Genomic DNA, 14,329 nt, shown 5'->3' with positions numbered 1-14,329 from the left:
CTTTCGAAAAAATTTCGGCCGGGATTTTCTTCCAATTTATGCCGGACTTTTCTTACAATTTACATCGTGCTACTTTTTAATTTTTTCTAAAAATTAGAGGGAAGAGACCTATATGCCGACTACGAGCACAATCTGCTAGGCAGATGAATTTTTTTTTGAAAACTTTTTATGGCAGAAATATATTCCCAGTATATGCCACGCCACTGCCGAGGAGCGACCCTTCTTAGAAAGAGTTTTTAAGTGTTTGATGCTGCTTTTTCTGGGACTTGAGCTCAGGGTCTTCAGTAAACTTGTAAAGCAATAAGATCACCGTGGTGCTGAACTTTTAATGGAAAACAGACTGTACCGCCTTGTTGTCTGTAGACGACAAGGATGTTTACGGCGATGGCACGAGGCCCACCTACCAAACTATCGCCGTCTGTAGTACTAGGTTAGAGCATAAAAACATCCATAAACGATCAGGAAGTTCCACACTAAACAATATGGACCTAAATCGTGTTTGATCAACTTCAGATGACATAGTTCAGTGTTCTTGATGTGCATATTTCCGAGGTCCAAACGCCGACTCGTCTGTGATAATAACTACGACTGGAAAGTCTAAGTTAGAAAATGAATTCGACTTGAAAACGAAGACCGCTGCCTAGAGGTCTTTGTTGTGTCCTGGCTCAAAGCACGGTGCCAGGTACGCTAGGAGGATATAAATGCCTTGGTCTGTAGATAACAAGATGGCCCCATCGGAGGAGGTACACACATGTATAAGTAAGGCAATGGCTGTGATTCAGGCCATAAAAAACAGGTATTCAAAGAACCTTTTTGGTGCCCTCTTAACAAATTTTGGTGAATAGTATGCCAAAATTAAATGAAGAGCTTTATGAGCTTCAACCAGACAGAGTAATATAAAATGTATATTTAGCTTCAGTTCACCTGCCAGAATGTCAGTAATGAAATAGTATTTAAATGTGATGGTTTTTGTTGGCTTGGTATCGTATAGAAATGAAGTAAAATTTTTTTGTATGCGTTTGATATGATTTCGACCCACTGTGCTGCTATTAGCATGATCGGTGGTAGCGCCCATACAAACAAGTGACACATGCGCTTAGATAAATACGTTCCACAAAACAAGCCAGTAGATATGTATGCATGTGTGTATGAATATATGAATGCATATATGTATGTATGCATTTATCATGACAAAACCAATAACAACAATTAACGCAGTCAACGCTGTTATTTACATACTATTTTTATTAAGTCGATGACTTGAGGACGTGCATATGTGGGCAAATGAGTGAAGCCTCGTGTGTGCATGGTGCGTATATATGTATATGTATATTATATCTGTATGTTGTTTTTGTTGTTTTATGTTACGTAGCGGAAAAAAAATATTTAACTGTGGGGGCATGTTTGCGAATTAGTTGAATATATGTTTGAATATATTTACGTGCATGAGTTTGTATGTATGTAAGCTAGTGATGTGCAGTTCTGAGTATTTTTGAAACCGGTTCTAAATGAATTCGGTAGCGGTTCGGAAAAGACCTGGTTCTCCCAATTTCCCTTCCGAATAAACCCAGATGCCCCAATTCTGATTCAAAATGTAGCCGAGTCTTTGGAATCTGGTTTCAAACGAACCTATATTTATTTGTTTTTGAAATGGATCGATGTCTTAAATACGGTTTAAACGCTGTTGGCTCTTTCATACATGACACCAGATGGAGGGGGTCTCCTAAACTCCGTCTCACTTGAACTCGGTTTTCCCATGTCCGGGCTCAAATCTACCCGAGTCATTTTAGTTCGTTTCAAATTGGACCCAAATTCTGGTTTAAATGCCCAAGCGTACTTCAAATACAGATCCGAAACGACTCGGCTCTATGTAGTCGGTTTGCCCAAATCCGATCTCACCTGGGCTTCCCAAGCTTGTTCTCAAATCTTCCAGAGTCCATTATCTTCGGTTGTACCCAAATTTGGGTTTAAATGGGCTCAAGCACTTCAAATTCGGTTCGAAATGCGTTTCCAAAGTAGATGTTTCAAATCGGCATGTTCTCTCAAAACCGGCTCAAACGGACCCGTTACTCTGATATCCCATCTTAAACTAATGCGAGTACGTATCTCAAATCCTCTTTAATTTGACTCAAGTTTTTCAAATCCGTTTTCATACTGGCGCGGTCTTTCGAATACAGTGCCGAAGTGATCTAAGCCTCTCTTAGCCGATTCCAAACTGGACTGGGTCTATAAAATCAGGCTTAAAATTAAACCGAGTATCTCAAATCCTGTTCCAATCGACTCGGGTCTTTCAAATCCAGTTTCAAATAAACCCGGCCGTTTTCAATCTGTATCCAACTGAACCCGGGCCCTTCAAATCCGCTTTAACTTGGGATTGTGTTTCCTTTATCCGTTTTCAAATCAAATAGAGTATCTCGATTCCACATTCAATTGAAGTAGGCTCACTAAAATGTTCTTCCAGTTAAACTGAAATCGGGCTGTGTGGTCTGTAAAACTAGCTTTCATTTTAACTCGGGTTTTCAAACTTGCTGTCAAATGCACTAAGGCTTTTGGAGTGTCTCTGGACTTTATTCCTGGAACCAACCTTACATTGCTGTTATTCTTTCATCGACGCTTAGCTAAATTTAATTTGAAGCTTGTATTTACTGACCTTTACGAATCTTTTGTTTATGATTCCTCCAAGTTCTTTAGAAAATATCTGCATGCGTTTGCTTGATATAAGGACTGCGTCAAGGCTGTTGGGAATTCCATTTTCACCAACCTGCGTCCCACTTCCAACATCCACACTCTTTGACTTTTATGGCTCAGCTACTTAGTTTCAGGCAATTCTGGAGTGGTTTATAAGCGTTTAGGCCAAACTTTTCTATAATCAATGAATTGCTCTTTATAAATTGTTGACTTGTTAAAACCGAGTTTTGGGTTTTTGATTCCTTGAAAAGTGCTTTCGGGATGTTTCGGAACTTATTTTATGAGCTTCTAATTCCATTTCCCAGGCCTTATAAGACAGCAAATCGGCGTATTTGACAGGATCCGACCTTCCCTCAACCCTTCCCATCTATGTTTTTCGGTTGCTCTGGAACAGAGTTTCGCTTCTCAGACTAAATGTTTGGCCTCAAATCGGCTTTTATTAAAAAAAACCGGTTCCTCGGTTCTTGGCAGCTCTATTTCAAGCACCTCACATGTATTCTTATATGAATTGAAAAGAGAGAAAAGCAAAAGAAAAAGAAAGTAAAAAGATTTCAGTAATTTTGCTTTTTTAATTTTAATAGCTTTTGTTTGTTTCTTCTTTCCCAATTCGTTGACAACTTTTGGCACCGTTTTATAAAGTTCTTAAAAGATAATTAATTGTGTGCCAAACAGTTTTTGGGTATTTGCTTTAGGGTAGGTAGGTTGTGCTGGCTAGCCATGCAAAGAGTTCGCGGTACATATTGCTTTTCAGGTGCAATCTCACTAGTCATTAAATTCTTGGGACTCCAATTCCTAAACAATGTGCTCTTTCTTCTGCAATGGGAAAAATATCATTGGAACATTCAGAGCTATGGGTATACAATCGGAAGGTAGATTTTTTTCTACCCATTATCAACTAAGCTCCCAAGGTCACCGATTTTTCCGCACTCTCCACCGCGCTTAGAGTCATTTAAGGTGCCGAAGCTCGTTGCTCTATTGCTACTTCGGCCCAATTACTGTCCCTTATTAATTAAAGGGCCTGTTCATACTGTTTTATAATCGTGTCTCAAATATTCTCACCTTTCCTTTCCGACCTCGCTTTGGCACTGTTTATCCATGATAGCAAGTCAAGAATTATTTCTTCAAAACATTTTCCAGCCCATTTTTCTTTAGATCTTGTTATTGAGATCTTGTGATACCAATTCATTTCTACTCTAAGTAAACGAGTAAGATTCGAGTAACACATTTCCTTGATCCCCGCCTTTCCATTAAGGGCGAAAGAATGACAACGCATAAGTCAATACTTTTCAGCGGCAACCCGTAAGTGATTGGATCCTTATCTAGCCTCACCCTTCACTACTTCGCGCGAAGTCTTGGTATAAGAAAGTGACAAGAGAAGTGCCGTCTGGAATATACAAACGAAGAACGCCAGACACGAAGCTGGGTACCTTTTTTTTTACCATTCTGTAGACATGACGTTGTGGCGAGTGTTGGCAGTAGGACTATGGGTCGTATTTAGGCGATCTTTGAGCATCTTTTTTCCTTTTTTCCTCTATAGCTAAAGTGTAAAGTTTTGTTGTTGTTGAAAGAGGCGAAAGAGAGTGAGTATCTTGTTATTCCTCTCATTAGATAGAACCGTTCGTGAGATTGTGAGCAGGTGACAGAGTCATAGCTTAAGTCCAATTATAAGAGCCTACACTTCTTTCTGCTGCCAGTGCTGGGTTAACGATTGAAACATATACTTCCTTTGAAGTTACAACATGTGTTCTGCTGCTTCCTTTTGTGCTGCTTTTTTGTGGTCTTCGTGATTCACCTGCTCGTTTATTAAATTGGTTGGTGAAAAACTGAACGCCATCAGCTACAAATCGCGGCCTCGTTTTACTTTTTTTTGGAAAAGAGAATGTGTTTACTTCTGACAGGGAAGATACTTGCTTTCAAGCCTTTACATATTACGTACATGTACAGCAATAGCTCACGGCTCTTATGTTTAGTTAGCTTACTGCGTCTGGGGAGGCTTTGTGACTGATTTGAGCTCTTCTTCCTTGTAAGGCTTTCTGCTGTGACGTTCATAAACAACGCTCTCCTACTCTCTAATTGGTCCGGTAAAAAGCGAGCGCCCGAAGGTGCCATTTATGGGTCTTTACTCTTTTTTTTTTGGAAAGGAAATATACGTGTTGTACATGTGCAGCAATAGATCTAACTAGTTATTTTGAGCCTGTATTATTCAAAAAAAAAAAAAGCATTGAAGATTGTCTAGGCTGACTTGGGCTCTTCCTGTTGCCGTTGTAGCGATAGAGAAACTCGCCTAAGGTTTTGGGGAGTGTTCTCGATGTTCCTTGCCGAATATATATCCGGCATGTTTCGGTAACAAGCAGTATTGAAGTGCAAGTCAGACCATCTCAAGAACGATTTAATATGATCACATTGAACCTTCTAGGCCATCCCGTATTCCACTCCCTAGTTGCATAATGAAATTGTGGTCGGCAGAGTATAAACTGCTAAAGAAACAGGATACGCCACTGATATGACAATTTGGTTGGAGAAGCTATAATATTCCCTATAATAACCCTTGAAAGGATTCCGCTACATAACCCCTTAAATACCTGGGCTCTTCCTGGCTATAAATAATTTTAACTGAGGTCTCTCGGTCCACTGAGAAAAGGAGTGCCGGCCATATTTTAAATCCTTCACATGTTTGCGTGCGAGTTTGCAGTCATCCCTTTTTTACTTTATACCGACGTGTCGACCTTTAAGTTTGGTATTCTTCAAGATGGAGTTTCTTAATCGTCTAGAAGAATTCGGCGTCTTGCAACCATGCGTAAGACTCTTTCCTTTACGATAACGCATGCCAGTTGAAGACACCAAAGGAGCGAAGTCATATTTTTCATGTTTATTTCCAATGAATCCTGTAGTACCCTGATTTTGCTGGCGATTAGCTTATGGGAAAGGTCCATTATGTATATTGTAGAAAACTTTACGCTGTACCTTGTGGCCAGCTAATATATTGTTATCAGCGTGCATGCTCGGGCGCCATATAACAAAGCGGGTATGATAGTAGATTTAAGACTTCTCTTTTGAAACCTATTATTAATTGTAAAATAAAAACTTTGATATATATTAGTACTCAAAAGTAATACTCTGTATGAAGTCAACTTAACTAGGTTTAGAGTATCACACCGAAATACACCACTGTGCACCACCTGCACGGGAGTCTCACTTACTTATTTACCCAATCACGACAACGTAAGCCGAAACTACAGCGCAATGCAATTCTGCCTCTTTTCTTTAAGCTCAAAAAACACTGAATCACTTTGATTTGATGATTTGCACTGATTTGCTTTAATTAATTTTCTTTTTTATTGTACATACTTTTTCACGGCAATTGCACACAATTATTGTACTAAATAAAATATTAATTTTATTTCGTAATAAAATGAAAATTATAAAAATAAATCAAAATAAATAGGTACGAATGCGGCAAAGCAATTTCTTTGCTGTACCTTCTAGAGATACGTAAGCGCAACAACTAATGAATAAGTCAACGGCGACGAAAGCGATAGCCAGTAGTGACAGCAGAGTAAAAGGCATTGTCACCCTATCACCCCCTCACCCCTATGCAGGCACAAGAACCAACACCCGTAGTGTTGACAAACAGCACGCCAGACATCAAGCGCTAAGCGATAATGGGAATCAACATCGCAGCAGCAGCAGCAACAGGAACGACAACGTCGACGGCATAGATTTGCAACGTCAATCGTATTTTGTGAATATTTAGTATGCGCGCATAAATATTAAAAAGGTACAAAAAAAAAAAAATTTAAATCTATTTTTTCTACTTGCAATGCACTTCATGCAGAAGAACAAGACAAGTGTAATGCATGTGTGCCCTTGTAAGAGTGACTCTTTCTCTGCATTGAATATGCACATTTAAGTAACACTGGTTAACTGTGATTTTGGTGCAGGAAAGTCAAGTTTGGCACCACTCAGAACTTGATCTTTTGCGGAGGAGACGTCTTATTGATTTCTTTTTCTCATGGCCAAAGCAGCATAGGGTGGTCCTCATAAATCAAATTAACGAGTATATGTATATCCATTTTCTTATACATTGTCTTCCATTTTTCCTGACTCTTGTCCATCTCTTATTTCATTTATTCCGTTCCTACTCCCACTTCCACTTCGATCCCAAATCTACTCCCAAACCGATTCCATTCCACATCACACTCCAACTCCCACAGCCACCCCTACTCCTACAACTACTACTGTTACTCCCTTTTCATCCTAGTCAATCTGTTACCCAATAAACTGAAAACGCACCTTTGTGGATGCCTTTGCTAAGCTAACAAAGAAAACTACTGAGGACTTTGAAGTAGCAGATGAAAATGCAACGTCTAAGGCTGCTGTAGAAAAGGACGAAAAAGAGTTATCTCTAAGGGGGGCTGCGGCTGACTGCTGCGCTCTAATCAGCATGCTGACTGTGCTGTTTCTTTCGAGTGTCGGCCACCAAACATTAATGCGTTAGAAGGGTGACGGTATGCATATTAGACTGGGTCGATTTATTAACCGATATCGCGCAATCGATTTTTCGATAAGATTTTGGCTCAGGAAAAAAAAAAGTTCCAGAATCCTCATCTCCCTCGCTATATAAAAATGTGTAAAAGTGTACGCCAGTTGCAAGGTCGTCAGGATCTGCACCGGTTTAAAAGACAGGAAAACATGTAAGCAATGCCACGCCCCTTTTTTTTAGAAAATATACAAATTTGCTATATAATAAAATAAAATACTTGTAATCCTCCCTGCTGTAGATATCCAATATTCGGTATAGTGATACTCTATATGAGGGAGGTGGTGGAAATGATATCGGGAGAGGTAGTGCATAGGAGTGTGAACTGGAGTTTGGGAGAGAGAGAGAGAGAAAGGAAGGGGGTGAGACAAGAAAAGGAATACTGAATTAGAGACCGTTAAGGCCCAACAACATTCGACTTTTGAACACACACGGCCTCATTGCTGTGTTCCAACCTACTGAGAGCGCAACAGCAACGTCAAAATAAGGCAAAACTAATAAAAAAAAAACTTACGTTTTGCTGGCGACGTAAATAAGTTCCATGGTTCAATTATATTGGTTGGCTCATCTCATCAGCTGATTTTATTTTTTCATATCACTGGCATAGGGATTGTCACAAGGAGATGGCAAACGTAAAATGTAACCCACACATTGGCAATTATTTAATGCCATGATGGTAATTTTTTTATCAAAAATAGTTTCACATCACTTTAAGTTATTTTTTTAGTAAATCCATCTAATTGAGCGCATTATTTTCCCACAACTCACAAGAATTGCAAAGATTTATGTGTTCTCTCCATTTCATTCGTCTAACACCAACACGCAGATTTTGACAATCTGATTAAAGATATGTTGTTGCTGTAGAGATGAGCCAACCATATAGTTGAGCCATGATAAGTTTTTGAAATTTTTGAAAATTCTTGAAATACACATGTTGCGGCTTTCGTCTCCCTTACATTCAAATCACAAAGATTTTATATGCGTTTAAAAAATATTTGACACAAAATTTAAATTTGAGTTATTCTTTTGCGTTAATTATGGCATTCAAACTTTTAATCAAGGGGAATTCAGTACCAGATGGTGTTATCCCATCAACTGATTTCGTCTTCTTGATAATTTTTTTTGCTTGTAAATTATCAAGAAGACGCATTGGTAAAGCAAGATATCAGTTAATCGTAATCAATGCAAATTTTCATTTAATTTGACATTATTCTGCACGGCGAATTGGGTCGATTTCGCTTTGCCATCACCTTGTTTAGATTCGCCTTACTTTCAACATGCGTTATTTCAAAGTGACGCCAGCGCAAAAACAACGTAAAAGTGAAATGTGCTCGAGCCTTTAGTTTGTTATTTGATACTAGGCTTACCTTATTAACCCGTAGGTACAATGCGCTAGAATACATTTTTTTCTAAATTTGTTGATCGGTGTAATTTTTTACACATTTTTTGCTAGTCACTTTAAACAATACACACTCGTGGTAGACCTCGCAGTCATTCTTATTTCTTATGCTCTTGGTCTTTATTTAGACTTATTGACATTTTTGAAAATGTATTTCAGCTGTTTCTGTATCTTATGTATTACTTCCTACTAAATTTCTTTTACCAAATCTTGGGTTTTTTCGTATTTTTTTAATCTTATTTTTCGTCTCGCTGCATGTTTTTGTTTGCCTACTCAAATTAAGTGTTCGCTCATTTAGATATTACAGAGCTAATAAAACAGAGTCACTCACTAAACGGATTTTAACGACTCACTAACACTACACTACCCATTGATTCATAGTGAGCACTCGTATGTGTGAAGAGATGTACTCGCACTCACTTGTGGCTGGCTAATCACTTTGCTTCTTATAAAACATTAATTTAAAATATTTTATCACTGCGCGCACCAAAATCTCGTTTGACTGATAAATAAAATAATTTCAAATATTTGTTTTCATGTTTTTAACCACTAATGGCGAAAAACAAATTGATAATAAATATATGTATGTATGAACACAAAAAAAAACAACAATAGCACCGATAAAGGCAAAGACACAGCTAGCGGTGGCACAGCATACTCGCGACTACATTTGAATAGAATTTAATCGTTGATAAAAGTTGAATTGCCATTTCATTCCACAACAACAGCAATAATTGAAAAAAAAAACACATTCACAAAAATACTAAAAACAATAACAACAAGTAAGCAATAATCACGATTAATAAATACCGAAACAAAAGAAAATTGTAACTAATAAACGCAAACAAAAACAATTGATCAAAGAAAAACCAGTCGACTGTATTAAGTTCGCATGGAATACAGCATTACATACCCAGTAGCGACTTTTGGGCATTAGTAGAATTCACTTGTGATGCCTGGATCGCGTCTTGTTTTATTGTTTCTCTTTTAAAAGTTCATACGTAACGCTTAAGCCTAGGCTTTTATTGTTTAAATTCAACAATAACAATTTAATTTATTTAACTTTAATTATTTAAGTTAAAAAATAACAGTTAAATTCCGACTTTTTTTTTAATCAAAAAAATAAGAGGGAAAATTCAAAAATAACATATAAGCTGCCAGGTAATATTTTTAGATCCAAGAAAAACAACTAATTTCAAAGTGTTACATTTGCACTCTAAAAATAACAGCCATATTCCGAATTTAATTTTTATCACCCAAAAAATGCAGTTAAATTCAGACTTATACTTTAAATCCAAACATTTAAATTCCAACAATTATTTTTTAGTCCATAACCACACCATTAGTAAAGGGAGTTTAATTAAAGAATAAGTTCGCATTTGGTTTATATTTTTGAATTAATAATCCAACGCTCCTCATCTCGCCAACCGTTTTTTTTTTTGTCAAAATCGAGCAAATGAACCAAAGATTTTTGTTTTCATATTATCAGAAATCCGCTTTTTAATTTTAAGTTTAAATCTAGTTATCACACAATGTGTAGTTCTCCTGGCGTTGCCGTAAATTCGCAGACTTTTCAATAGTTTTTTGATCTCTATTGATCAATAGGTTGTTGCGGGTTGCCCCCATGTACATATGTAAAAAAATGCGAGGATAACTTTTCACCTTATAACTTAATGTTGATTCATGATAGTCGTCACCTTTATTTACGCAGCATTTGTCAGCTCATGTTCTATAACATTAAAACAGTCAGTATGACTTAATTATATTGTACACCAGCCAAGTGAATAAGAAAACAAGAATATTTCGTAATTTGGTTTATTAAATTACTAATGTGTGATCTTGCTCGGGTGCCAATTAAAGTGAAAAAACCTATTTCAAAATAAAATACTTCTACTTCCACAACTTTTTGAAATTTCTAATATAATAAAAATAACCGAACTTCTTTGACAGACTTAGAACGACATCTACTCAACTTCTTTGAACTTCTATTCTTTGGCAAGCGAACGGTTAGTTCGAATATGTTGTCAGGTAACCGATGGATCATCAAATTAAGAATATATCATATATTTTTTTTTGCAAAATTGTATAAAAGAATATGTCCCTGCTCGGGCGCCAATTAAAATAGTTAGTTGTTGATCCAATAAGGCGAGAGTTAGCTTATGATATTGCTGTGCTACTACGTTGAATCCGCTATTCTGAAATATTCGCCTAACAAACAAACTGTGAAGCATCGTAGGATTATACAGGACACATTAGTTTTGTTGCCTTGAAAAAGTTTGACTTAAGAGCTGCCATGTCAGGTCTTTTAAGAAAGCGAAAAATGTTTTACAAAATATACATTTCAAAGCTTCCTTGTCTAGGACATGTTGAAAACTTCCTGGTCTAGGACATGCTTATTGTGCTGCAAACCCTACTAATTTCTTCCAAAACTGCAAAAAGGTTTGCATTACATCAGATGCAGACAGGGTACCGGCACTAGCAAGGTCTTTTATTTTCTGAAACTGATTTCGATGTTTTAAACTTCCCCAGCGGAAATAAAATATACCCTAAGCGGCGACTAAAATACCCAAACGATGAAAGGGGTTTTGTAGCGCAATCCTTTCAAGGTATTGCAGCGCAATTTATAGCTTCTCCAACTCAATTGTAAAACTTATTTACCCGTGGCGAATCCAGTTTCTTCAGCAGGCGAGGCCCTGGTGACCCCTAGTCCTTCATATAACTGGGCTATGGGGCGAGATGGCCTTGAAGGTTCAATGCGGTCATATTAAATCGTTACAAGGTGGTCAGGCTTGTACCTTAACGGTACTTGTTACTGGAACGCACGTTATCTATATCTGGCAAAGAACCATAAATATCGATAAGATTCGCCAAAACCTTGGAGTCTTTTTCTTTCGACTTTATTAGGTACCCGATATTTTTAGTTATACATATATATATGTAAGGCGCGATAACCTCCGAAGATATCTAAGGCCGAGCTTCTCTTCCAATTTGCGTCGTGCTCTTCTTGATTTTCCCTACAAATTGGCCGGACGGAACCTACATTTTTTATGCTGCCTCCGAACGGCATCTGCAAGGCAGATGAGTTTTCACTGAGAGCTTTTCATGGCAGAAATACACCCGGAGCGCTTGCCATACACTGCCGAGGGGCGACTGCGTGTCTTCAAAAATATTCTTAAATGAGGCGTTATCGGACTGTGAACCGAGTTATAATTCATAAGTCTCGAATAATTTAAAATAAAACAACTGCGATCGAAATATTTTGAAAATACATGTTTATGAATCATATTTGAAGCATACATTAACCTTAGAAATAGCTTAGTGCCCCTGTCAGATAAAATACTGTTAACTGTTAACCAGAGATAGGGGAACACTGTCCTCGCCATTCAAAATTCTTCGAGGTTTTTTTGATAAACTAAACATGGCTCAAAAGATTATCTTCTTGGTGTTGAGTACATTGTTTGATATACCAAAGGCTATATCCATCTCAATTCCTCTTTTACCGTTACAAACCATTAAATAAGATAGTGCTATTGGGTATAAAAAATAACCCAAAAACAAGAACACTGACCACATTGGCGACTACAACAAAAAATCCAAACAAACAGCGACGGCTTTGAACACGATACCGATGAACAATAATAACGAATAACGACTAGACGATCGCATGCGTCTACCGAAAAGACTTATTATCTGTTTGATATTTGGACATGAACAACAAAATACTCAGCACTACTTGAATCAGCAAGAATATATAAACTGATGTTGACTCTGAAGCTATTGCTCGCACTAACCTCAATATTATCAAGTTGGTTTGTCTTTTTCAATCTGCTCGAGCAAAACTTGAGCTGAGAGTAAGCTCTAGGTTGGTTTGTGTTAGGTTAACTTGGTTTCAATCCAGTTATTCCCATACACAATTTAAACCAAACTCAAGATCATACGTGTATGAAAATATTAAAATCCACGTACTCACTGAGAAATTGAGCCCATTTCGAGTATCCAATATGTTTAGCTTGTTTACCACCCACTTACTGTGGATATATATTTGCTTTGGTAGCGTGGCGATTTGTTGCTATATCTGTGTGTGTATGTGCTGCTTTTCAGATCTCCACAGGAATATGTAGGTATGGTAGATAGAAATAAAATGTCTTTCTGTTGGGGTAGCCTTTGTTAGACAGTGACAGCTATAGTGGTTTGGCAGTCACATCGTGAACTACACATCCGAATACACAGACATTTGGGGCTCATACTTGTTTGATATACAGTTATTGGGCTCTATGTGATATTTACAGCCCACATGTTATATAGTTTTAGGCGAATAGATAATCGGTTTAAAATGTGTAATATTAGTGTCAGTTAGTTAGGCATACATGACGACCGACAACGTCAAGTAGCGATGCTCTGGTGACACCAAATTTCATACGGAGCAGGGCTTAGATGATCAAGAAGCTTCAACGTGCTCACATCAAATCGTTACCGAAATAGTAGGACTAGCACCGTAATGTTGCTATTTTCAGGAGCGTAAGGAGCGTAGCGTATCAATATCCGGACAAAGACCATCAATATCGATTAAACTGCCCAAAACCTTCGCGGAATATCCTTATGGCTACAAGGAGAATAAGAGGATACTGGGAGGACTAAGCAGTTCTCAAGGTAAAAGAACAGCTAAAGACTGGATATCAGTCGGTGTTTCTGCAAATAGTGAACAGAAGAGAGGCTAAAGCATCTTATTATCTTAAGGTCAGCATCAGAGGTGCCAAGCTAAAAAAATTCGCGACATCTTTAGAACCGATTTCAAACGATGCCAACAAGTTGCTAGGGAAACTTTATGTTATGGGCCACATTGGGGAGCTGGAATTGTGTACCTACATCCCTGAGAGGTGTACATAAGTGCGTTCCTCGTCTGATGGTGAGGGTGACACAGATTAATTTACAGCATCCTTAATATTAATTGTCTAGGGAAACCTTATTGTTTCTTTCAGAGGAAATACCATAATATAAGGCTAGTGGAGGAACCGTTACAGAAAGGGCACTGAAAGGTCTCGACATACATTGCCTTGCCCTATCAATCTATGACCGCTTTTGATATAAACTATTAGAGGAAGCAAAGATCAGCCAATATAGGCTCCGTAGAAATAAGACTCCCATCCAGTCTGCAGGAAATCTGAAAAAATACCTTCGTTCCATTGTGGTATGAAAGCCTTAATGACTTAAAGTAAAATTTCAGGACGGTTTTTAATTATTGCTACTCGTGGTGGTATTTTCAGCGGTATAGGGCCTCACAGGGGGAATATGAAAGTACTGTACTCATTGCAAAGATAAAATACTGCCAAGAAAATTTTGAGTCTATTGAAGCCACAATTAAGCTGCGCTGGTCGGCAATAGAATTATTCAGGAGCTTGTTAGAAGGAGCTCAGTAGAAAGAAATGAGAAGATAACATCCGCCAGAGTGGATATAGTCTTGTCTGTCATAGGAATCTGTGCATAGTTATCCGACGGCGGAGTTATCATTGAATTTTGAACAGTTGACTGGTGCCATGGTTAGCGGGAGCAGCAATTAATAGTTAGTCGATGACGAAGGTAGCGGATGGTTGATCGGTGCCAGGTTAACTGGAAGATTCGGCGAACAAGATGTATTCGGTAGCTTTGCCCTGTTGTTGTTGTAGCAGTGCTTCGCCCCACCTAATAGATGCGACCGACCACAA

At 38.0% G+C, this 14,329-nt stretch overlaps 1 protein-coding gene across 11 annotated transcripts in view; it reads right to left on the bottom strand.

Moving 5' to 3' along the window:
* Window positions 1-12,382, bottom strand: part of Hnf4 (Hepatocyte nuclear factor 4) — a 112,990-nt gene extending 100,608 nt beyond the window's left edge. For 3 of the 11 annotated variants that reach the window (XM_067764677.1, XM_067764678.1, XM_067764683.1), the window contains exon 1: window positions 5,889-6,204. The gene's annotated coding sequence lies outside the window, so the exon portion shown is untranslated. Of the gene's footprint in view, window positions 1-2,650; window positions 3,187-5,270; window positions 5,749-5,888; window positions 6,205-8,595; window positions 9,285-12,195 lie in introns of those variants that run through there. The other 8 variants (XM_067764674.1, XM_067764676.1, XM_067764675.1 and 5 more) reach the window with 6 other exon arrangements.
* Between the last annotated feature and the right edge of the window lie 1,947 nt (window positions 12,383-14,329).

Source organism: Eurosta solidaginis, chromosome 2, assembly GCF_040869045.1.
Source record: "Eurosta solidaginis isolate ZX-2024a chromosome 2, ASM4086904v1, whole genome shotgun sequence".
In the NCBI taxonomy this organism is placed as follows: domain Eukaryota; kingdom Metazoa; phylum Arthropoda; class Insecta; order Diptera; family Tephritidae; genus Eurosta; species Eurosta solidaginis.
The sequence above is the reverse complement of the archived record's forward strand: the minus strand, read 5'-3'. Positions and strand labels throughout refer to the sequence as shown.